Source organism: Hemicordylus capensis, chromosome 3, assembly GCF_027244095.1.
Source record: "Hemicordylus capensis ecotype Gifberg chromosome 3, rHemCap1.1.pri, whole genome shotgun sequence".
Lineage (NCBI taxonomy): Eukaryota > Metazoa > Chordata > Lepidosauria > Squamata > Cordylidae > Hemicordylus > Hemicordylus capensis.
In genome coordinates this window covers 178,937,336-178,960,889 of record NC_069659.1, presented here as the reverse complement: position 1 = coordinate 178,960,889, position 23,554 = coordinate 178,937,336, and the positions used below count along the sequence as shown (strand labels likewise).

The following is a 23,554-nucleotide window of genomic DNA, read 5'->3' as shown; positions in this document are numbered from 1 at the left end:
TCCTGCTTCCTGCATTTTTACTAATCTTGGTATTTGTATTGCTATGTGTGGCTTCCTAATCCCAGTTTTCAAATCACCATGTTTTGCCACCCACCTGCACATTTCCTACTTTTATGAGGAATCCACACTGCCATTTACCAGCATCAGGCTCCAGAGACATCCTTGAGTGGATGAGGCATGCTGCTAGAACAGGGACTTGCTCTAGGAGAGCAGCCATCTGCTATCTCTTAGGCAAGACTGTTGCCACCAATGTCAAGGGATCTGCTGATGCATCCTTTTCTATTGACGGTTTCAGCATCCAATCAGGGCTCAGAGTATTGTGGCATAGGACACAGTTGCTTAGGCAACACACAGTTGCTACCAATGTCCCTGCACTACAGTCCAAAAGCAGCACTGTGAGGCCACACATGAACCAATACCTCTTTTTTGGCTCCTTAGAATGCCAAAAAAGCAAGTATTTATGGAGGAAGCTTGTAATTAGTTGTCCAAATACAATTCAAGCAGAGGGACACTGGCACATCTGGTTTGGGACTGTGGCATGAGATGAGAGGGGACTGACCTTTTGCCCCGTTCATGGCCCAGATTCAGATAGGGCTTACCCCTGCAGATGCTTTCAGACCTGGGGCAAGTAGCAGCCATGAGCGAAGCCTGATCTGGATTGTGGCCATGGTGAAGGCAAAGCCCCTCTTCCTCCATGATCTCATTCTGGACTGAAACTTCCCCATGGCTGCTAATGCCATATGTAGTTTGATCCTCAGCCTCCCTGTGCTCTTCTCTCTAACTCTATTCACACATGCATGCAAAACTGGACTAAGGGAGCCCAGCCCGGTTTTGCATGCACGTATGAACTGCTGGGATTGGGCCCGATCCCAGTGGCTAGATGGTGGCAAACCCGCATAAGTAGCCACCCTCTTAAATGAGATTAAAGAAGCAAGTGCTCACTTAACCTCTTTTTTTTCTTTTTGGTTGTGTGGAGGCTGCAGCTGCCACACTGTGGGGAGACCAGGGAGGGCAGGGGGGGTTCCATAATGCACCATGCACTCACGTAGTACATTAGTGGAGCTCCGGGGGGGGCAGGGCAACGCATGGCAGTGCATCTTGGCACCCCTATACCCGGAGCTGCCAGGAGGACAGCTGGTCATCTGGGCCGGCGATCCGCCTGCCCAGGGAAGGGAGGTCAATCATCTGTGGGGAGGGTAAGTGAAACCCTCTCTCCCCGCAGTCCTCCCCGTGACCCTTCTCACTGATCCTGAGAAGAGCTCCTCTGTGTTTCATATAACTGATAACTTAATGCTTGGGACTTCATAAGATAAATGGAGGTGTCCCTGAATGTCTATAAAAGCTGCAGTGCTTGCAGATGGTAACTACTATTTTGTATGTTTTTGAATTTGCATGGGAACCAGGAGCTTTCCCAGGGGTGTGGATTTACTGCAGCAGGAAGTGCCTGAGATTAAACCACTTTGACCACTGCACCAAAGTGCTACTTTTTAAGGATGAATATAATGGGCAGTGACTGTGAATTGCCAGAAGCTAAGTTGAATAATGCCATTGGCTGTATCAATGGCACATTCTGTTTGTTTGTTTGTTTAATACATTTATATACCGCCCCAAACCAAAGTTTCCGGGTGGTTCACAATCATAAAACAACAATAAAAATAAATAAAACATTAAAATCAATTAAAACTCCTGTTCTGTTACTGTTCTGAGATAGCTGTAAATGGTTCCTTCATATGATCTCCCTTGCCACCGCCTAAGTATTGCAAAGCTGCATTCAATCTGTACTTGGAAAAACTCCAGCTGAAGCTGCAAGATAAGAATGGTGGCAGCATACAAGAGTGTTTGACTCCTGCTGTGCCACATGGGCACAATTAAAACAAAGCAAGCTGTCTAAGGGCTTAATTCATGACTAAGGGCCATCTTCCCATGGCCTCTGGTGTTGGAGGGCCAAACTAAACATGACATTATATGTTTCATTGTGCACTTACAGGCATGACTTTACTTATGGATAGCAGCTGCATGGAGTCCTGATTTTAACTGGAACCATGGCATGGAGGTATAGGGTATAAAGCCCCTTACCTTTGCCATTATTTCTGTGTGTGTGTGTTTTCTCCTGACCTGGTTATACATGCTTGCAGATCAGGCTGTAGTCTTTGCCTGGACAACAGTCAGGCTCTGGTCTTGCTTTTGACAGCTGAGTCTTGTTTTAGATATTTCTGCCAATCAGCCTGTTTGTTGTCTCCCTGCTTCTCCATTCAATCTGGCATCTTCCATGTCACTTGCTTGCTATTTGTCTATCCCCTTGGTCCAGTTCCAAGTCTGGATGGATTACTTGGTTCAGTGTGCAAATGAAGCTGACTTTATACTGAACATCAGTGCTCATGTTCTGTGGTGCTTTCTGTAAAATTCTCTATAAAATAAGTGAAATAACTGCTGAGCAGCTGCAGAGTGCATTAATTACAGAAAGAGCGTCTATGATAAGATGAGGTTTGATGAATGCTTAAAATGTGTTTAGTGCTATATAATTTGGGTTTGGAATGTTATCTGGGCAAGAAGGGGTTAAAGGTCATACTGAGACTGCATTCAGACATCACACTAAATAGGAGTTACAGGTTACCGGCCAACCTGTAACTCCAGTTTCGTGCAATGTCTGAATGCATGCAACCACGGCCTCGCAACCAAAACACAGGGTTCAGTTTACTTACCAAATTGGAATTTGGAGCTGGGATTACTCCTCAGTTTCACTGCTCTAAATCTCTGTTAGAAGGCGCTGTTGTCAGTGTTCCCTCTAACAGCGATTCCCAGATGTTGTTGACTACAACTCCCAGAATCCCCAAGGAAAAGCCATTGCAGCTGGGGATTCTGGGAGTTGTAATCAATGACATCTGGGAATCCCTGTTAGAGGGAACACTGGCTGTCATGTTGTCTGCATGCATCCGCCACTATAACTGTGGTTACAGGTTATACAACCAGTGAGAGGCCAGCTTGGAGTAGCACCAACAGCGGTTACACTCTAGGGGTTACCCAGGACTCCAAGGTGTGTTTCCTGACTGAATATCATGCCCCTCCCTACACACTTCCTACTTCCTCTGCCTGCCAACAGGCACACCAGGCCCTGCTGCTCTTATAATTAAAGGGCCAGCATAACTACCAGGGAGCAGAGGTGGATTTAGCCATGGAACTTGCGGATTATGTCCATGGCCTCTTGCCCCTGGAGGGGCCTCCAAATGTTCTGGGGGCCTCTCCAGATACCCACCCCTGCCCCATGCTCACCCTGCTGCTGCCTGCTGCACCAGTTAAATCTTTTTTAAAAACTTTTAACCATCTGCAACTGTGTGGCGGGGATGGGGGCACCAGAGCAGCCATTCAAGGGGGGACTAAATTGGGGGAGGTGGCGGCAACAAGAGCCCCTTCCCTGAACTCACCTGTCTCCTAAATGACAGATCAGGACGTTCTCGGCCCATTTAGGGGCTCAGAGGCCTGAAAAGGGCCGAAAACAGCCCAATCTGTCGTTTGGGTGGCAGGCAGACTCAGAGAAGGAGCTCTTGCCACCCCCTTGGACTCCCCTCGAGTGGCCGCCTCGTCCCCACTGCACAGTGGCAGATGGTTAAAAGGTACAAAGAGAGAGAGATTTAACTTATCCCCCTGCCCTCAAGCTGGGGGTGGGGGCTCCAAAGCCCTTCAGGTCTGGGCTTCAAAATTACCTAGCACTGCTTGAAGTCTACAATCCTTGCAGCAATAGCAGTGGTAGGTCTGTGCTGGACGCCCTGAACCTGTAGAAATCCCCCCCCACACACACACCTTGTGAGCAATTTCCTGGCACTGTGAAGCATGTCCACAGCCTGGCACCGGCATGGCTGTACAAGTAAGGACCAGAAAGTGGGAGGGGAGAAACTAAGCTGCCTTTGGATTTTCCTGAACTGGGAATGGGGGATTGTCTCCGATGCAATCCCCAGTTTAGAATGTTAACTGCAAACTGCAGTTCTAAGCCAGTTCCTGCGATGTCTGAATGTGGCCTAAGAGTCCAGCAGAGAAAAGCCCTGCAGCCAAGACTGGGGAACCCCTAGTGAAGAGAGCAGGGGCAATTTTAAAATGTTCAGTTAGAAAGCAGTTAGAGTTCAGTTGTTGAAGTGAGCAGTTGGAACTGAAGGTTCACTGTGTAAAAATGTCTGATGTACACTCTAGTGTAAAGGCTGGGGGGAAAGGGAACAAAGTATTGTCCTGTATGAAATATACTTAAAGTAGACCAGTTGTAAGAGCTGTGAAGAGAAACGATTTAAAAAGCAACATTCTTATAAAAGTTGCATGTGTCTGAAGTGTAAGAAAAGCTTCTATAGTGGTCCAAACAGTCCTCTAACTAAGCAAGTAAACTACCCTACCAGGGGCATCGCAAGGTTGGAGTGGGCCCAGAGACAAGATTTAAAAAATGGGCCCCCTTTCACTGAAACTCAGCTCATCAAGTAAAGAAATCTTAAATGAGGCTGAATAGTGGTAACAAAAAGCATATATATATAACACCTATGTGCCACAATAGAACATCATCCTAATTTTTTAAAAAAAGGTTTTGTAATTGTGGACAATACAAGTCATTTAATGGTACTAGAGAAAGACATGCTGTTCTGGTAGCTCCAGGTCTTAACACTCACATAAATTTTGGAGGATGAATACAACTGAAGGAAGCCCGGGTGGGTGCACAGCTGGGGAAGTCAGTCGTGTGACTTGCCTCTGGGGGCCCCCCAAGGCAGTGGGCCCCCAGACAACTGTCTCCCCGTGCCCCATTATAGTTATGCCCCGCCTGCTTTCTAAGTAGAGGACCAACCTAACATCAGAACTAATAATTAATAAACCTCTATTTTATTCATCTTGAAAAAATCTGTGAGTAACTTAGGCCACCTCTGGACATCATGGGGAACCAGAGACAAACCAAACGGTGGTTCCAATTCATCCCCCAAACCTGGGAATGAACCCTCGGTTGGAATGAAGTTTCACTCACCAAACCAAGGGCCCACTGCCTTCAATGGCTGTCTTTGCACATAATGGCAAACTGTGGGTCCAATGGACCCACAGTTTGCCCCCATCCCCCCCCCCTGCAGCACTCCCAGATTATCCTGATCTGCATTCTGGGAGACTGCAAGTGGTGAGGAACTGTCTGCACAAGCTTCCTCTTTGCATGAAGGAAAGCTGCAATGGGCAATTGAGAATGAGAGAGGGAGGAACTTCCTACCCTCAACTCTGGTTTGACACAGCAGCAGAAACTGGATGACACGATGCCGCTTTGGGACCCAAGGTTCTGGGGGCAAAACTCAAGTGGAACCAAAGATTCAAATTCAGTTTTGAGTTAAAAGCCTTGGGTTGCTTTTGTGATGAAACCGCGGGTTCACGCATTTGGACGATCACAAAACTGAATCTCTGGCATGGATGCCTCTGGTTTGGCGTTATGTCTGAAGGTGGCCAGCTTGCACAAACTGGAGTTAAGGGGAGGAAGCTCCTCCAATTATGAAGCACAATTGGCTGCCGTGGCTGTCCTTGCATTGAAGGAAGCTCACGCAGCCAGTTACTTCCCTTTGCCAGGGGAAAGGAGGCAAACTGTGGGTCTGTGGGACCTGTGGTTTGCCACCACGCCAGAAGGCAGCCTCAGTCTGGCTCCCCATGCCTACAACACTGCATTGCCTCAGCAAAAGACCTTTACATACTTAAATCCTGATATCCTGTCTATTCATACAGAGACTTTAGGTGGCAGCAAAATAAAGGAACACTGAGAGGAATAAAAATCATAAAATAAATGCAGGTAAGTGCATGACAGCTTCCATATAAGAAGATGCTGTTTCCAGATAAGATTTGAGCCCCTGCTCTTCCCCCACTAGGTATTTAGTAAGTCCCTTGTATAGTAATTCCCTTGCCAACTTGATTGCCAACTTGCCAACTTGATTGCCAACAACATGCAGCTCTTCCTTGATAGCCAAGTAAGATTTTTCCTTGCCATCTTTTTGCTTAGTACCTCACCCACCTCATTTTCCTCTGGCATCTGTTGCACTCACCCTCTTGCCATTCTTTCACCAAGCCTTTGCTTCTCACCCAACTGCCACCTCATCCTCATTTTCAGCTGTGCTTCCCCTCATCTTCCTTCTGTTGAACTCCTGCAACTTCTTTAGCCACTTTCTCATTCAGCTTTGTCACCCTGAATATCCCTGACTTTGTCATATTTATTATAATTGATTAATTGTTGTTGTTGTTTGTTATAAATTTCTTGTATACTACCTTCTCCAAAGACTCTAGGTGGTGAAGAATAACAATAACTATAGCATTAAAAAAATTAATTAATTAAAGGGCAAAAGTCTGGTGAAAAATGTAGGTCTTGAGAAGGACCTTAAAAGCCACTAAGGAGGGGGCTGAATGAATTGTGGGGGAGGGTGTTCCAAAGAAGAGGGGTGGCCACAGAGAAGGCCCTCCTACAGGCCAAAGCATCTGCTTCTGGCCTACTTTTGCTTCTGGCCTTCCTTGATTCCTATCAGCAACACATAGCTGGTGACATCCACAGCTCTGCCCACCCAAAATGACTTTCCTTTTCTGTCACAGAAGTCACAGGCCCAAATTACATGTTCTGTTAAATTCACTGAAGCTCTTCTCATGACCAATGAAAAGAGCTCCGCTGAAGTTTGCTGGGAGAGCAGGTTTAGGATTGAGAGTGGGGGCCCAATGAGGATTGGGACTGGGGATATAATGCTTTCCTGCTGTGCCATGCTTTTAAGAACATAGTTAGTTGCCTTATACTGAGTCACACTATTGGTCCATCTAACTCTGTATTGCCTGCATTGACTAGCAGCAGCTCTTCAAGCTGCTGGAGATCCCTGTTGATGGGATCTCCAATCCCTGGAGATGCGAGAGATTGAACCTGGGACTTTCTGCAAAGCAGATGCTCTACCATTTTGCTATGGCCCCACGAAAATCAGCTCCAAGCTGCTATTTGCCCGGAAAGAGAAGCTGCCATTGACACCTTACCTTCTGGGGTCAATAGCAGCTTTGGAAGGGTGATTTAAGTCATAGGAACATAGGAAGATGCCTTATACTGAGTCAGACCATTGGTCCATCTAGCTCAGTATTGTCTACACAGATGGCAGTGGCTTCTCCAGGGTTGCAGACAGGAGTCTCTCTCAGTCCTGTCTTGGAGATGCCAGGGAGGGAACTCGGAAGCTTCTGCATGCAAGCCTTCAGGTGCTCTTCTCAGAGCAGTCCCATCCCCTAATGGGAATATCTTACAATGCTCACACATGTAGTCTCCCATTCAAAGGCAAACCAGGGTGGATCCTGCTTTGCAAAGGGGACAGGTCATACTTGCTACCACAGTAGGAAAGGGTTAAACATTTCCTTATTGTAGAACCTGGTCCCAATTTTGATCAGTCTTCCCTGCAGCTGCTATTTACAGAAGGCGGGTGGTGGTGGTGGTATACACAGCCAAATTTTGAGGAGATTCTCACCATCGGCAAAAAGCAGGCTAAGAGAGCCTAACCTGCTTTTTGCCAATCGTCTGCTGCGACGGGAGCTGCGTGGCGGCCGGAAGCAAACCTCCCAAAGTACCCCTCCCCTTAGCCAAAGTTAATGGAGCGAGTGCTCTATTAATCTCATCTTTCTGATCGTATATTGCCGCGGTGCGGCTCTGCTCCATGGCAACACATGAGGAGACCCCCGCCGGGAGGCTGAAACAAGCCTCCCAGCCCTGGGGATCTCTCCTGGATGCCCCACGCACTTGTGTGGGGCATCCTGGAATTTCCGGTGGCCACATGGCCCCTGATCTCTGCAGCCCCCACCAGCTCCGTGACGGAGCCAGCAGTCGTGTGGGCGGACGATACAGCTGCCCAGGGCTGCTGGTGTGCTCTCCCTGCTAACCCAATTCAGGCCAGTCTCAGTGATCATGGGATGCTCCTCTTTGTGTTTAATGTAATACATAGTTTGGGGTTTAGTGAACAGTCTGATTGTTCCCATTGAACTGTTACTATGGTTGTAGGTAGATATATGACTGGCCTCATCCTGAAGCAAGATGAGCTGTCTGCATCAGGCAGAATATTTTAGGCCTGGCAAGTTTTGTCCCAAGGCTAAGACTGGATCTGGTGATATCAGAACAGATGCACTTATATTTGTGTGCAAGCAACCACCAAGTTGTGACCAGGTTTGAGCCCATCCACATTTAATTACTTCATTAGCAGTAAAACTTTGATAGGACCCAATTAGATTGGATTTATACTGATGATCCCATTTCTACTATGCATTGTAAAACCTATATATACTGACACCAAGTCAACGTATAGCACGCTTTTTCTCTATTTACAAGCATTTTCAAAGACCTAGAAGAATACTTAACTAGTGTTTGTCTAATATAATGCATCAGCACAAGGCTGCTAACTTGAAAACTTTTACAAAATGTTTATTTTAGTGCTGCTGCGAAAGTGCTTCTTTCTTGCTTTGTTAAACAATTTCTGCAACATCCTTGTGCTAGTGCATGAGAGTTTTCACTTGCTTGGATGGCTATTATGGGCTTGCAGTGAATTCTAATGAGCTTAGAAACCGTAATAAAGGCAGAGAGCTTGCTACAGCACAGCAGCACATACTGAATGATGTCCAACTGTGTATGGCTACTATAGACAATAAATAAAACATAATGCCATCCGCTGCCAAATTCTGGATATCACTGATTCCCCATCCGGATTTCATAGATCACCATCCAGCTGAACTGCCAATACTATCTCCACATCACCAAGAAAGGATTCTTGCCAGATTCTTTGTATATTTTGGCTCTCATTCAGAACCAGCTTCCATGCACTTCTCTATTCATTGCAAAACAGGGGAGCAATTATTGAACAATAATTTAGGTGCGTGGGGGGGGGAGGTTGAGAGTGCAAGTAGGGCAATTCTTTCACTAATCTTTTGGTTAGACAGAATTTCCTCAGGAGCAGGTGTTCATAGTAAAAATCAATAATAAAAGTTGTAACTCATCCAGACTGACTATAACTCAGTAAAGCTGAACTTAAACCTTAAACTAGAGGAGTAGGGAGAGTGAACAAAAACTATTGTGTTACATACCTCTTCACCTTCCTACAAATACCAAGTTGTACAACTCCCTAGAAACAGGGCAGTGAAATTTTGCAACATGAAGGAAATGGTTTCAGAGAATAGAACACCAAACCAATATATAATACCACTGAATTGGATCTGGATGATTGATCCGTTGTGTCAGCACTATTCTCTCAGCACTGCTATTTTAATTATTAATCTATTATGTACTGAACCAGTGGCGCACCCCCTGCTCTCCTGCTAAATAGGGGTATGCATGGAACTGGTTTTGCCAGTTTAGATCAAATTTAGATCAAGCCAGCATGGTGTAGTGGTTAGAGTGCTGGACTAGGACCGGGCAGACCTGAGCTCAAATCCCCATTCAGCCATGATACTAGCTGTATCATGGTTCCAGATTCCAGATACTAGCACTGGAATCCAGTGAGGATTCCACTTAACCAGTATAGTGGCAGGGGTGATACCATAAGGGTAGAGAGGGGACTTGAGGAGAGTCATGGGTACTTAACTCGATTTTCAGTGGGCGTGAGAGTGGTTCTCCCCACCCCTGCTGGGGTTCTCCCCACCCCTGCTGGCCTCCCCCAGAGTAGGTTCGGACCATCTCTGGCCCATTCAAGTGACATCCACGCACTAACGGAGGCCATTTATGTGGCCAGCAACAAGAGTTTTAAGAGGTCATTTTTCATCCAGAAGGCATGCTTACAATAGTTCTTGAACTATTTTCCTTTTTTTGTCTATTGATTGATATTTTCTCCCTTTCTCATGATATAGATGCAGCTTCATTTTTGAAAAGAACCTGAAGAACTTGATATGGTATGATCCAGAAGGGACTGATGAGTGGGGTAATTAAAAAATCTATTGAGGCTATTCCCACAATCAGGAGGAATCGGGCTAGGGAAGCCTAGCCCGATTTCTCCTGACTATGAGAACCACCGGGCTCGCAAGCGAGCCCAGTGGCCTCCAGGCGGTTAACTTGCCAAAGTAACCCTCCCCTTAAACCAGGTTTGCGGAGCGAGCGCTCTGCAAACCCGGTTTTTAAAAACCATGAGTAGCCGTGGTGCAGCTCCACACTGTGGCTACTCATGAGTAGACCCTCGACCAGGAGGCTGAAAAGCAGCCTCCCAGCTCAGGGGTCTCTCCAGCATGCCCTGTGCACTCGCACAGGGCATGCTGGAGCTTCCAGGGGCCGCACGGCCCCCGAACTCCCCAGCCCTGGCCAGCCCCGTGACAGAGCCGGCAGTTGTGTGGGTGGCCACTGCAGGGTGGCTCATCTGCAGGGAGAGCAGGCTAAGCCCGCTCTCCCCGCAAACCTGTTGGCGGCTCTTCACACTAATCGTGTGAAGAGCCTCATTGTCTATTCTATGTGATGAATAATTTTACCTATATTTATACTTTCCACTTAAACTATCCTGAGAATCATATGAATCTTTATGCTTACATGTTAGCAGTATGAAAAATCATTATGTTAGTAAATGGTTCCCAAAGAACATTTCTCTATTCAGTTAAACCAATTACTATTTTTCTAGCAAGTTGATAATATATGTCCTACTAGTGTGAGTAATCCGTACCTGCAGCCTATGTTCATTCCAAGCTAAGCCAATAATTGTTTCAGGAGAATGTACCTTGCATTTGAATTGCTCTTAGCTATGTTAATTAGATGATATCTCAATGTTCAAAGGCAGTATATCTCTGAATAGAGGTGGTCTGTTGTCTTCATATCCCACTTGTGAACTTTAGGAGGCTTGCTACACTACCTGGAGATGCCAGGGACTGAACCTGGGACCTAAATGCTCTATCACTAAGCTACAGACCTATCCCCTAGATGGGCCTTTTCTTTTCTTATGTTGCTGTTTCAGTCAAGTATGGAAAAGCTGTGAATTAACTCAACTGCATGTATTCCAGATTAAGGATTCAAGCCAGAACTCAGTTATTCTGGAGTGGTCCTATTAAATGACAGGCAATGTGGCTTATGCACAGCAGCCAAACATAGGCAACTATGTGAGCTCTGATTTTGAATTACATTGCTACATAAATGTCAATACACAAAGTACCAGTGAATATTAGAAATCATTGATTCTGTGCTCTCAGTACAAGGGCAGTGCTGAAAATCTCTCGTTAATACCTTGTCCCCATCTTTGCAAAAGCATCAAGTACTGAAATGAAACCATTGCTATGTTGGTCAGCGACCCTCTCAAATACAGGGGATATTTAGGCTGTGCTGCATCAAAATTGCAGGCTCTTTTTGTGATATAGGCCACTGACAGCTAGAATAAGAAGAGATCAGAGTAAAGCGTATTATTCCCTTGTGAATCACTTTGACTCTTGAGTGTCTGAACTTGAAGTGCTGGTTCTAACCTGCTTCTGTGTTTTGAATTGCGGCATTTGTGTGACTGCATCTCAAAATATATGTTTGAACTGTTGCTGTAGTTCTGTCCAGAGGATTTTCAAAACTATGTCAGTGAGTTTGGGTACATCAAGAAAAGTTTTATTTTTTTAAATACCGCCCATACAAAAATATCCCTGGGCAGTTCACAATCTAAAAACCATTAAAACAGACACAATTTAAAAATACAAATAAAAACTCTAAAACCTGAATCTTTAAAACTATAAACTAAAAACCTGGCTAAAGAGATATGTTTTCAGGTACATCTTAAAAACATTTATAGAAGAGGAAACTCTAATTTCATTAAGAGGCACATTGCAGAGTCCTGGGGCAACTCTAGAAAAGAGTTTTCAGTCTCCACCAACCGAGCTGGTGGCAACTGCAACTATAGTTCCCCAGATGATCTTAATAGGCAGCAGGTTTGGTGAAGAAGGTGTTCTCTTGATTATCTGGGACCCAAGCTGTTTAGGGCTTTATAGGTAATGACCAGCACTTTGTATTTTGCCCGGAAACATATTGGCAGCCAGTGTAGTTCTTTTAAAATGGGTGTAACTTGATCTCATCAGACAACCCCGGAGATCAACCTGGCTTCTTCATTCTGCACCAACTGCAGTTTCCAAACTACGTACAAAGGCAACTCAACATAGAGTGTATTGCAGTAGTCAAGTCTGGATGTTACCAGCATATGCAGCACTGTTTTAAGGTTATCTCCAGAAATGGTCGTAGCTGGCAAATCAGCCAATGCTGATAGACCGCCCTCCTGACCACTGATAGACAGCCCTCCTGACCACTGCCTCAGCCTGAGATATCAGGGAGAGGTTTGGGTCTGGAAGTACTATCAGACGACGTACCTGCTCTTTTTGCGGGAGTTCAACCCCATCCAGAACAGGCAGTTCTAAACCACATCCTAAGTCTTGACCTCCCACAATGAGTACCTCCATCTTGCTTGGATTCAGCCTCAGTTTGTTTTCCCTCATGCAGCCCATTACCACCCTCAGGCAGGCATTTAGGGAAGTTAGGCCATTTCCTGATGAAATTGACATGGAAAAAAAGATTTGGGTGTCATCAGCATATTGGTAACATCCTGCACCTGATGATCTCCCCGATGATCTCCCCCAGCAGGTTTCATGTAGATGTTAAAAAGCATTGGAGACAGTATGGAGCCTTGTGGGACTCCATCCCAGAGCTCTTGTTTTGAAGAGCAACAGTATCCAAGCGACACCATTTGCAATCTTCCAGAGAGGTAGGAGCAGGACCACTGCAAAGCCATGCATCCCACTCCCAACTTCTTCAGGTGCCCCAGAAGGACACCATGGTCGATGGTATTGAAAGCCGCTGAGAGACCAAAAGGATCAACAAAGTCACACTCCCCCTGTTGATTCCTAATTGGAGATCATCCAGCAGGCCAACCATGATCATCTCAACCCCATAGCCTGCCTGAAAGCCCATTTGAAATGGGTCCAGATAATCCACTTCCTCCAAGAAAGCCTGGAGCTGAGTTGCCATACCATCTCAATCACTTTGCCCAACCATGGGGTGTTGGACACAGGCCTATAATTGCCTGATTCTGAGAGATCCAATGCAGGTTTCTTCAGAAGTGGGCTAATAATTGCCTCCTTGAGACAAGGAGGCATCCTGCCCTCCCTCAGAGAAGCATTAATGATGTTAACAAGACCCTCTCCAATAGCATCCCTGCCAGATTGTATAAACCATGTTGAGCAAGGGTCAAGAGGACAGGTGGTAAGGCGAAGTGTCCCAAGTATCTTGTCCATATCCTCAGGAGTCACAAACTGAAATTGATCTAATGTAACCACACAAGAGGAGCTGCTGGACACTTCCACAGTAGAACCTGCAGTAACTGTAGAGTCTAGTTCAGCTCGAATACAACAAATTTTATCTGCAAAAACTCATTAAAAATATCACACTGGGTAATTGATGGATCTAAATACTTATTCAGGAGAGGAGGGGCATGTACTAGTCCTCTCACAACCCTAGACAACTCTGCTAGATGTGAGCTTGCAGAAGCAATTTGAGCAGAAAAGAGCTGCTTCTTTGCTGCACGCATTGCCAGAACATAGATCTTCAAATGTGCTCTGTGTTGTAATCTGTTGGATTCGAGCTGAGTCTTTCTCCACTTGTGCACAAGCCATCTGCTTTGCTGCTTCACCCCCCGTAGTTCTTCCATATACCAAGGGGCTAATTTAAAAGTGGGTCAGAGAGGGTGCTTAGGAGCAATCATGTCTACTGCCCTAATTAGTTCATTATCTATCTATCTATCTATCTATCTATCTATCTATCTATCTATCTATCTATCTATCTATCTATCTATCACATTTTTATACTGCCCAAAATGTGAGTTCTCTGGGCATTATTCCAAGTCTGAACCAGGGCATCTTCAGAATCACTGGCAGAACTAACCTTAAAGCCTTCCAAGGCTTCTTGGGATCTTATTGGATTCAATAGCCTTTTGGGCTGACTACCCTAATAGGTCATTCACCCCTGTAGAGGAGGGTTGAGGCTGTGAGTCCAACCTTAAGCAGATGGTGCTCAGTCCCTGACACTGGGGAAATCACAGGAGTCCCCACCCACGGAACACCTTCCTGATCAGAGTAAAAACCCAAATTGAGAGTGTGACCAGCAACATGCGTTGGTCCTGAGACCACTTGGGATAGCTATGAACTCCTGAGCTGATTCTGACAAACTGGTTCCAAAGTGAACATTAAAGTCCCCCAGAACTACTAGTCTAGGAAACTCCAACCCCAACTCTGCAACCAAGTCAGTCAGCTGAGTTAGGGACTCTTTTGGGTAGTAGGTGAATGGTACACCAACAGAAGTCCCAGTCTATCCTTGGAGACCAGATATAGGTCTATGTATCACATTCAAGATAGGCCAATTCCCTGACAGGAACCCTGGTAAGGGAGATATTATTCTTATAGACCACAGCCACTCCTCCTCCCCCCTGCACTATTTTTATGATTTATTTTATTTTATTTAGTACATTTATATACCATCCCATACAAAAAAGTCCCTGGGCAGCTCACAATATAAAACCATTAAAACATTAACATAATTACAGCAATTTAAAATACAATGATATTTATTTTATACTCTACAATCGAGTATCCTGCCGGGAGAAGCTGGGCCCAAACTGGACCACTACCCTCCCCCTTCCGGGTCTCTGTAATACATACCAAGTCAGCTCCATCATCTACAATCAAATGATGGATAATTTCTGGTTTATTTTGAACTGACCTGGCATTACAAAGAAGCAAGGTGAGGTTCTGGGGGAGATTGGTACTGCTCCCCAAGGTCAAAGAGCTGGCAGGGAAGCTGGAAGGGGTAACAACTATTAAATTTCTGATCTCCCTTCCACTATAACAGCTTGCTGCCCTGCCAACACCACTTCTTCAACTGTTCCCAACCACCACTGGAATCACCCCAGGGACAATGAACATGCTCCCCCCCCCCAACTTGAGGTACACCAAAACGCATACCTGCATAAAAATGAACAAATAAACAGAGACGCTTTTTAAATCAACAGCATAACTTTCCTCAGCCCTCTGTCCTGCCCCCAAAGGCTGGCCTCCTTTGGCAGCTGGCTTTGGCAGCTGCCTACAGGTGGCCTGCCCAGTGGCCCTCCAATGGCTGTACTCTTGGTGCAGCCCCTGCCTTTGTAGCTGCAATGGTTGCCAACCCCTCCTTCCACCAGCAGACCCAGGCGAAAAAGTGTGTTGCAATTAAACAGAAGATAGGAGACAGCCACAGAGTAATGGCAAAGCAGAGCAGATATAGGCAAAGGAAATTCCTTTCACTGGCAGATCTTGCAATTGTCCTTGGCTGTCCACAGACAAGAAACCAACACAGAACACCAGAATACATGGCATTCTGCTGATTTGTAATCCACTCTCTTGGCACAGTTCAATATGTTGGTTCTGATCAATGCCATGTTTACCTCCAGTGTGCAAAATGGGTATAATAGACAATCCCAATGGAGATCTAGTGGGTGGGAGATGGAGTGGTGTGTGTCTGTGTGTCTACCCTTCTCCTATTTTCCTTTTCTCACTACAACAGAAAGTCTAGTATCAAAGCCTGGCTGGGGCAGAGTATCTTTCTGGAGCATCTGATGGGGTTGGGGTGGGAGGCATTGCTTTGCAGTGGTTCCACTCTTACCTCTCAAGCAGATTCCAGATGGTGTCCCTCGGGGATTGTTGTTCTTCAAAAACTGAACTTCGGTATGGTGTCCCTCAGGGTTCCATTTTGTGTTTGATGTTGTGTAACATCTACATGAAACCGCTGGGAGAGATCATCAGGAGATTGGGTGCAGGGAGTTATCAGTATGCTGGTGACACCCACATCTTTTTCTCCATGTCAACATCATCAGGAAAAGACATAAGGATATCACTGGATGCAGTGATGGGCTGGAAGAGAGGTAACAGGCTGAGGCTGAATCCAGATAAGAAGGAGGTACTTATTGTGTGGGATCGGAACTCGGGAGATGCTTTTGATCTGCCAGTTCTGGATGGGGTCACACTTTCCAGGAACTGGTACGCAGGAACCGGTACGCAGTCTGGGGTTGCTTCTGGACATACAACTCTCCCTAGTGTCCCAGGCTGAGGCAGTGGCCAGAGGTGCCTTTTATCAGCTTTGGCTGATACACCAGCTGTGTACGTTTCATGAGATAAATGACCTCAGAACAGTAGTACATCTGCTGGTCACCTCCAGACTTGACTACTGCAGTGTGCTCTATGTGGGGCTGCCTTTGTACGTAGTCTGGAAACTGCAGTTGGTCCAGAATGTGGCAGCCAAGTTGGTCTCTGGGTCATCTCGGAGAGACCATATAACTCCTATCTTAAAAGATCTACACTGACTACCGATAAGTTTCCAGGCAAAGTACAAGGTTTGGGTTATAACCTATAAAGCCCTAAACAGCTTGGGGCCTGGGTATTTAAAAGAACATCTTCTTTGCTATGAACCACACCACCCATTGAGATCATCTGGAGAAATATTTCTGCAGTTGCCACCAGCTCGTCTGGTGGCTACCCAGGGACGGGCCTTCTCCATTGGTGCTCCGAGGCTTTGGAACACACTTCCTGCTAAAATAAGAGCCTCCTCATCTCTTACAACTTTTAAAAAGGCAGTCAAGACACATTTGTTCACCCAGGCTTTTAATTAGAAATTGTTTTAATTGTGTTTTAATAGTTTTAATGTTTTAAATTTTAATTGTTGAAATGTTTTTAATCTTGTTGGTTGTTTTTATTGTTTTGTTGTAAACCAGAGAACTTGCATTTTGGGCAGTATAAAAATGTGTTAAATAAATTAAATTAAATTAAATTAAATTAAATGTGATAACTATTGTTCACCATTAGTACTGAGTAGGACTGCATTATATTGTCGATGTAATATGGCAAAGCAATATTATGTGGACAATAAGCAACACAAAGAAAAAGGCTTTCTACCAGTTTTACAAAAAAAAAATACAAAGTAAATTATCTCCCATCAATGTAGTCAGTGTAAAGCAGATGCACTGTAATGTGTCTGCATCATCATCAGTTACCTTGGATGCCATGTTTGGTAGATATCAAGGATATCAAGCTTTAAAATGAAATCCTCTGTCTTTAAGCTTATTCCATCACACACTAGTGGAACCGAAAAAAGAACCAAAGGACAGTGCTATGTCCATATGTCCAGTGCTATGTCCTCTGTGTAAACCGTCCTGAGCCATTTTTGGAAGGGCGGTATAGAAATTGAATTATTATTATTATTATTATTATTATTAGTAGTAGTAATAATAATAAATAAAAGCAGACTTGGAAGCTATTCACACAACCTACTGGGCAGGTGGGGAGAAGGTTGCGCAAACCCAAACTTCCCCCCAGACAATAAGTAAAAATGTGCTGGGAGCACGGACTGTGCTCTCAGATTATCAAGATCCAGAGGGCTGGGACACATCATCCCAGCCTCCGGGAATCCCACAATGCATGGAGTACAGTGCATTAGGGGATTCCCCCAGGAGATGGGCACTCTAGGCACCCATCTCTGCGTCTTCTCAGGCTGTGTGCAGCCCAAGGAGACCCACAATCCCAGAGCCCAAGTTAAGAGTGTGCTCACTCCCTTAACCCTGGCTAAAAGCCAGGTTGAAAAGCTGGGCTAGGCAGCACTGCCCTACCGGGATCGGGCTCGATCCCAGCGGTTCTCACATGCTGCCTAACCCAGGTTGGGCTGTGCATGAGAACAGCCGCTTGATGTCCCTCATATCACCTTTTTTTCCTCCAATATTGGAGCATGGGGAAAAGGAAAATGCTGTATATGGGGACAAAGAGGTGTGTGAGAACAAAACCTGCCCTCTGCCCTGACACTTGAGGGCAGCATGGGAGGGAGCCTGTGTATGTGTGTGTGAGCGCATGTGCCATATTTGCATACAGTATGTCTCTGTGTACAGATCAACTGCACCCAGGGATCCTTCCAATATACAAGCCCTCCCTACACATGCTTTTGCACAAAGCCACACACAGTGACTCACATACTGTGCAGCATTCTGAGGGCATTTTGCACACTGCAAGTGCTATTTTGTCTTCCAAAAGCAAGTTGTGCTAGTGTGTAGTTGCTCAAATGTGAAATTGTATGAGTGGGCTGCACAGTCACACAACCATTATTTCCAGTGGCTCTGCAGTCATGAAACTCCTTTGTACATTTTCTGTATTTGTGCAAGTGTGTTCAAGCTCAGCTTGCATTTGGAAGACACAGTTGCATGCCTGCGGTGTGAAAAACACTTGTGAAATGCTGAACTGTATGTGGGCCACTGTATCCATCACTGTGGTGAGCATATTGCTCATTTTTAATAAAGAAAAACATCTGTAAATAATAGGTGGCTTTATATATATACATAAAAGAAGTTTATAAACTGATTTTCTATTCTCAGTACTTGGTTTACAGCCTACTGCTTGTTGCTTCTGTTATTTAATTACAGATTCTGGTTAGGATCAATTTTGCACTGGAGTGCTATAGTGTGTTTTGCAGTGCAAAGACTGGGCCAATCTCATCTTTTATTAAATCAGACAAAAAGCACGCTTGCTTGCCCTCAGCTTGCTAACTGGATATTGTGATATTTAATGAATGGTGTGTTTATTTTTGTGCCAGCTCCACTAACAAGATTAGTATGCATTTTGGCAAAAGCACTTTCACAAGGTGTTAGTTTTTAAAAAGGACAAAGGGAGAGAAGACTTTTATCCACTGTATCCATATACATATGAAAATAATACACTAAAGGACTTTCCATGAGGAGTTCCTGGATTCTATCTAGAAATATGGATATTATGACTTTCATATGGAATTAAGAAGGGATTTGAAAAGTACAGGGGTAATTTGAACTGGGATTCATGTGCAGAGAACCTATTTTGAATGGCAGTGCTCAGTACTAGAAGGCATGAAATAGTGAAATTCCCCGAGGATGCATAGAGTGCATTTCATGCTAGGAATCTATAGGCTGGTCCTGAATATACAGAGGATGCCTTCTAGAGAGAGTGTCTGTCAGGCAGCTTGAGGCTCAACACAACTCTGTTTCTTAACAAACAACTGACAGCTTGAGGCCATAACAATAAGTGTGTACATAAAAGCAAAATGCACACAGTACAGGAATAGGAAGCACACGCAGCCAACATGACCAAACTCTGTTTAAGGTCACCCGATCAACCTACTGCCTTTGATTTAACAACATTATGCCTGACCTTTGCTGCTTCAAACTGAGCAAATTTAGAGGACACAGATGCACATTTGTCAATTTTTATAAGAAATTCAGGCTTCTGAATAACAGAAAGATTATCCACTAAAGGAACACGTAGTTGGTCCCTGGGACTTGTGAGAAGAGGACAGTAAATCAAATAACGGAGAAGATCCCTGCAGTGGATAACCCACAAATATTGAAGGTGATTTCATATCGTTTTACAGAATCAAACTTCTGGGACCATTGTTTGCATAGCTTGCACATGTAGCACTATAAACACTTTTCTTAACTTACATGGGATAAAACCTGACAAATAATCCTCACAACCAAGTGTATGTTTGAGCAGTTCACACTCTGCACCATGAAGAAAAACAGAGTATCCTAATATATCTGAATGAACATGGAGGTCTTGAGTCCGCTTTTTACTTAACATTTTACAGTAACCCTCATCCCCGCCCCCAGGCAGTTGCAGAAACAATTCTTTCCTGTATAGAAATTAGTCACAAAGCATGACCCTCAATATTTGTTCATGCAGAAGCCTTTCACAATCCACCCCCATCATAATCTTCTGGAAATAAATATTCCTTCCACATAAAAAGAGCTCTGCTAGATCAGACTAATGATTTGTCTATCCTGTTCTGGTGGTATTGACCAACCAGGTGCTTCTTGGAAGTCCACAAGCAGCAGAAGAAGAAACCAGAAGTGATGAGCAAACACTTTCCCTGGTGCTTGCTCACCAGGTATACCACCGTTGATACTGGAGATTCCATTTAATGATAATTGCTAACAGTTGTTGATAAACCTTGGGTAAACTTACAAAATATGATCTACATTCGGATATCCTTAAATCTGATTATCCTGTTAACAAGTGATGCTACTAACTGAAAATTCAACACAATTTGGCCTTGTCTGGGTATGATAAAAATCAAAGGATGCAAACTGAATCTTGAAGCAAACTGGGTTCTAGAACTCTAGAACTGCAATCCTATTCATGCTTACATGGGGGTCCATCTCATTCAACATCATGGGTCTTCCTTCAAAGAAATGTGCATGAGATTGGGCCACTGATGGTATTTTGGCTTCTTGAAGCTCCATTATTCTATGTTTGTGACACTCATTGATTAAAAAGGGATTTGTGTGTTGATAGGATACACAAATCCCTTTCTAATCAATGAGCGTCACAAACCATACAGAATAATGGAGCTGAAAGAGGTCAACATACCATCAATAGCGGACATGCACATTTCTTTGAAGGAAGTCCCATTGTGTTGAATTAGAGTGACCCCCATGTAAGCAGGAATAGAATTGCAGCTCTAGAGCCCACCCAAGGATATAACTTAGGGTGCTTCATTCGGTTCTATGGGGGGGGGAAACACATGAAAAAAGCCCACAAGAAAATTGTGCACAGAAAAAAAAACCCAGTCATAAATGCGCACAAGAAAAATGTGCACACGGAACATTGCTCGCACCAAAAAATGTTCACATGGAAAATTACCCAAACGTAAAATTGCTCACACCAAAATATGCCCACATGGAAAAATGCCCACACAGAAAAATTCTTGTGTTGGAGCGTAATAACGTCTTTTCCTTGATGCGTTTGGAATGAGTCTCTTTTGGGGCACCAGACCAGGGGCAGATCCAGGAGGGTGCAAGGGTGCAGTTGCACCCCCTGTGAATTTGGATCCAGATTGGCAGTTCCTTGGCAGCAGCAACTTCATAAAAAAGGGTTATCTTAACTTTCTGATGCTTCTAGCTGCTTCCCAGCAGGGGGAGCATCAGCAGCCTGATTTGATCTCCTGCGGTCTTGTGCTCCGCCCCTACATAATTTAATACATACATAATTTAATTTAAATTAATATCTTTCTGTCTTTACTTTAAAAATTACTTCATACCGACATTAAAAAGGTTGACAAATGTAAATTAAATGAATTTAAAGTTTGTTGATAAAGAACTGTTCACGTTTATTTCCTGGATTTTCCCTTACAAACATTTGAACTCAAGAGTATATGAACATAAAATATTTTAATCATAAGATATCAATAACATAAAATATAGATAACAACAGTAAACAATAAACAATAAAATATAGATAACAAGCCTCAAAAAGTGTGCATTTCAAATTACTATATGTGTTTATTTTTCCATGTGGGGCATTTTTCCGTGTGGGCATTTTTCAGTGTGAGCGATGCTCCGTGTGTGCATTTTTCTTGTGCGCATTCATGACAGTGGGGTTTTTTCTGTGCGCAATTTTCTTGTGGGCTCTTCTCATTTGCGTTTTTTTCTGGTTACCGCTTCATTCATTTGTTCATCACTTAATGGCTACAGTATAACATGGTGGCTTGCATGTATGAATCAAACCATCACAGAACAAAGACTAGAGAGAGAACTTTTGTATGACCTCCCATCATTTCACACACAATTTTTTTCTTTCAATGGAATCAGTTCACACATTCAGTTTTGGATCATTAAATGTCAAGGAATGGGATATCCTATGATCTTCCCGGCTAGGTGAATTGTCCCTTGGAAGCCTACCTGCACTGAACAATCAACTGCTATTGCACTGATGTGCCCATGCTGCTCTTTGGCCCCTGCATGGCACACCTATGCTCCAAAAAGGCTTTGCATCTCTCTAGCATATAGCATAGTGTGAAGAGGGGTGGATCAGGCAATCCACAGTTTTTCTGCAAATCTATATGTCCTGAGCTTAATTTGATACATCACTCATGTCTCTTAAAACTACAGTAAGTGTAGTTCATCCAAAGCCTTGCTTTGACTTAACAAATCAATGTCTAAATATAGAATAATCTCCCAAGTAAGTCTGCATATACAAAGCTGCACTGGATTATATTTATTGGCACCTGACTTGCTATGAATTACTGTGGGTTAAAGTGAAAAAGATATAAAATGATATCAGATAAAAAGATTATGAAAATATAGTTTTATTTGCAGACATATAAACACTTTTGGTACAGTACAGACATATTGTCAGAACTTGAGAAAAGTGTCAATTTTAAGTGTAACACTCATTTGCCTTGTTTTACACAGATCAGTTTGATGCAGGCATCTGACATGATGGTTTTCCAGCTCATGTCATGACTGTTAAAGGTGTGCATTGCTGATAAACCCTCTGCTTTGTAGCTACAAAGGCAGACAGGTGTCTAAATTTCTGGGAGGATACGCCATTCGTTTTAAGGAGAAAATTCTGGCCCCAATTCAGAAGACCAAGCTAATGAAAAAGAAGGGAGCCAACAGTCAGAAATCCGCTTTTGTTCTCTTGCACAAAATACCCATCCAGAGAGCAAGGGTCAACACACAAAACAAAAACTTTCAAATTACTGTGAATGAAAAGCAATTTCTGTTTGCATCTGAAAGATCCAATTCAAAAGTAATGCATTAAGAAGAAAAAAATTACACAAAGTGATGAAATAATAATAAAAGACTGTTGAAAATACAATGAACCATTGACAATTTTGTGGTAACTCAGGCTTTAGGGTTACCAGATTTATGTATTTATTTTAAATTAGCTTAGCTTAGGTGGTAACATTCTGAAATGAAAAAACATTCATCGTGGGTCCTAACTCAGCGATCCTTGCATGCAGCAGAAGATGCAAATGAAGGTCTCCCTCCTTCCCCTCCATATATACCCCCACTCCCCACCCCACCCCCAACACAGAGAGAAAAAACACAGATTAACAGGATTGTCAGTTCCGACAGCATTGGTCACCAGTTTGGGAGAGAAGGGGATGTCAGAATTAATCAGTTTGGTGATGTAAACAATGAACAGGGTGCAGACATTCTCCTTTTCAGAATCATTTTGTACCTAGGAATCAGAGCAGGAAGAAAAATTCATGTATGGAAACCTGAATCCACACAAAAATCGTCCTTGCTGAATTGGGAATGAAGGTCTATTAGGCCTATCTATTTAAATCCTTTCTCCCTTCCCTTGTTTTGTTGCATTTAGATGGCAGTCCTATGCACTCATTCTTGGAAATAAGTCCCATTGAACTCAGTATGATTTTACTTCCAAATAAATATGGATAGAATCAGGCTGTTGTATTCTGGAGACAGGGCATCTGGGATTCCAGTCACAGTCCCTAATACTCCCATCAAATTGCCTGCAAAGCTCAGCGAAGCTTTAAGAGAGGCATTCCATGAGGAGCAAGGAGCCACTGCTGGACAAATTAGCAACACAGCCCTCCTCCTGTCCTTAGTATGTGTAGGCCTCTGTGAATCCCAGCTGGCATGTTTTCATTTGTTCCAAGAAATACCGACTGCAAGATTTCATAACAGTAAGTAAACTGCTGAAGAAGTTGGTTGTGTTCCTTGTCCATAGTGAGTGGGAAGTGAACATTTCTGTTCACAATGTCAAAGCGGATGATGTGCACCCTCAA

At 44.0% G+C, this 23,554-nt stretch overlaps 1 long non-coding RNA gene across 2 annotated transcripts; it reads left to right on the top strand.

The window, feature by feature from the left end:
• Window positions 1-2,871: 2,871 nt before the first annotated feature.
• LOC128351866 (uncharacterized) lies at window positions 2,872-22,606 on the top strand. 2 transcript variants are annotated; one of them, XR_008320093.1, is made up of 5 exons: window positions 2,872-3,034; window positions 5,722-5,785; window positions 9,832-9,873; window positions 19,272-19,365; window positions 22,209-22,606. It is a non-coding gene; the product is annotated as an uncharacterized LOC128351866 (long non-coding RNA). The 2 variants fall into 2 exon arrangements; XR_008320092.1 differs by lacking the exon at window positions 19,272-19,365.
• Window positions 22,607-23,554: the final 948 nt, after the last annotated feature.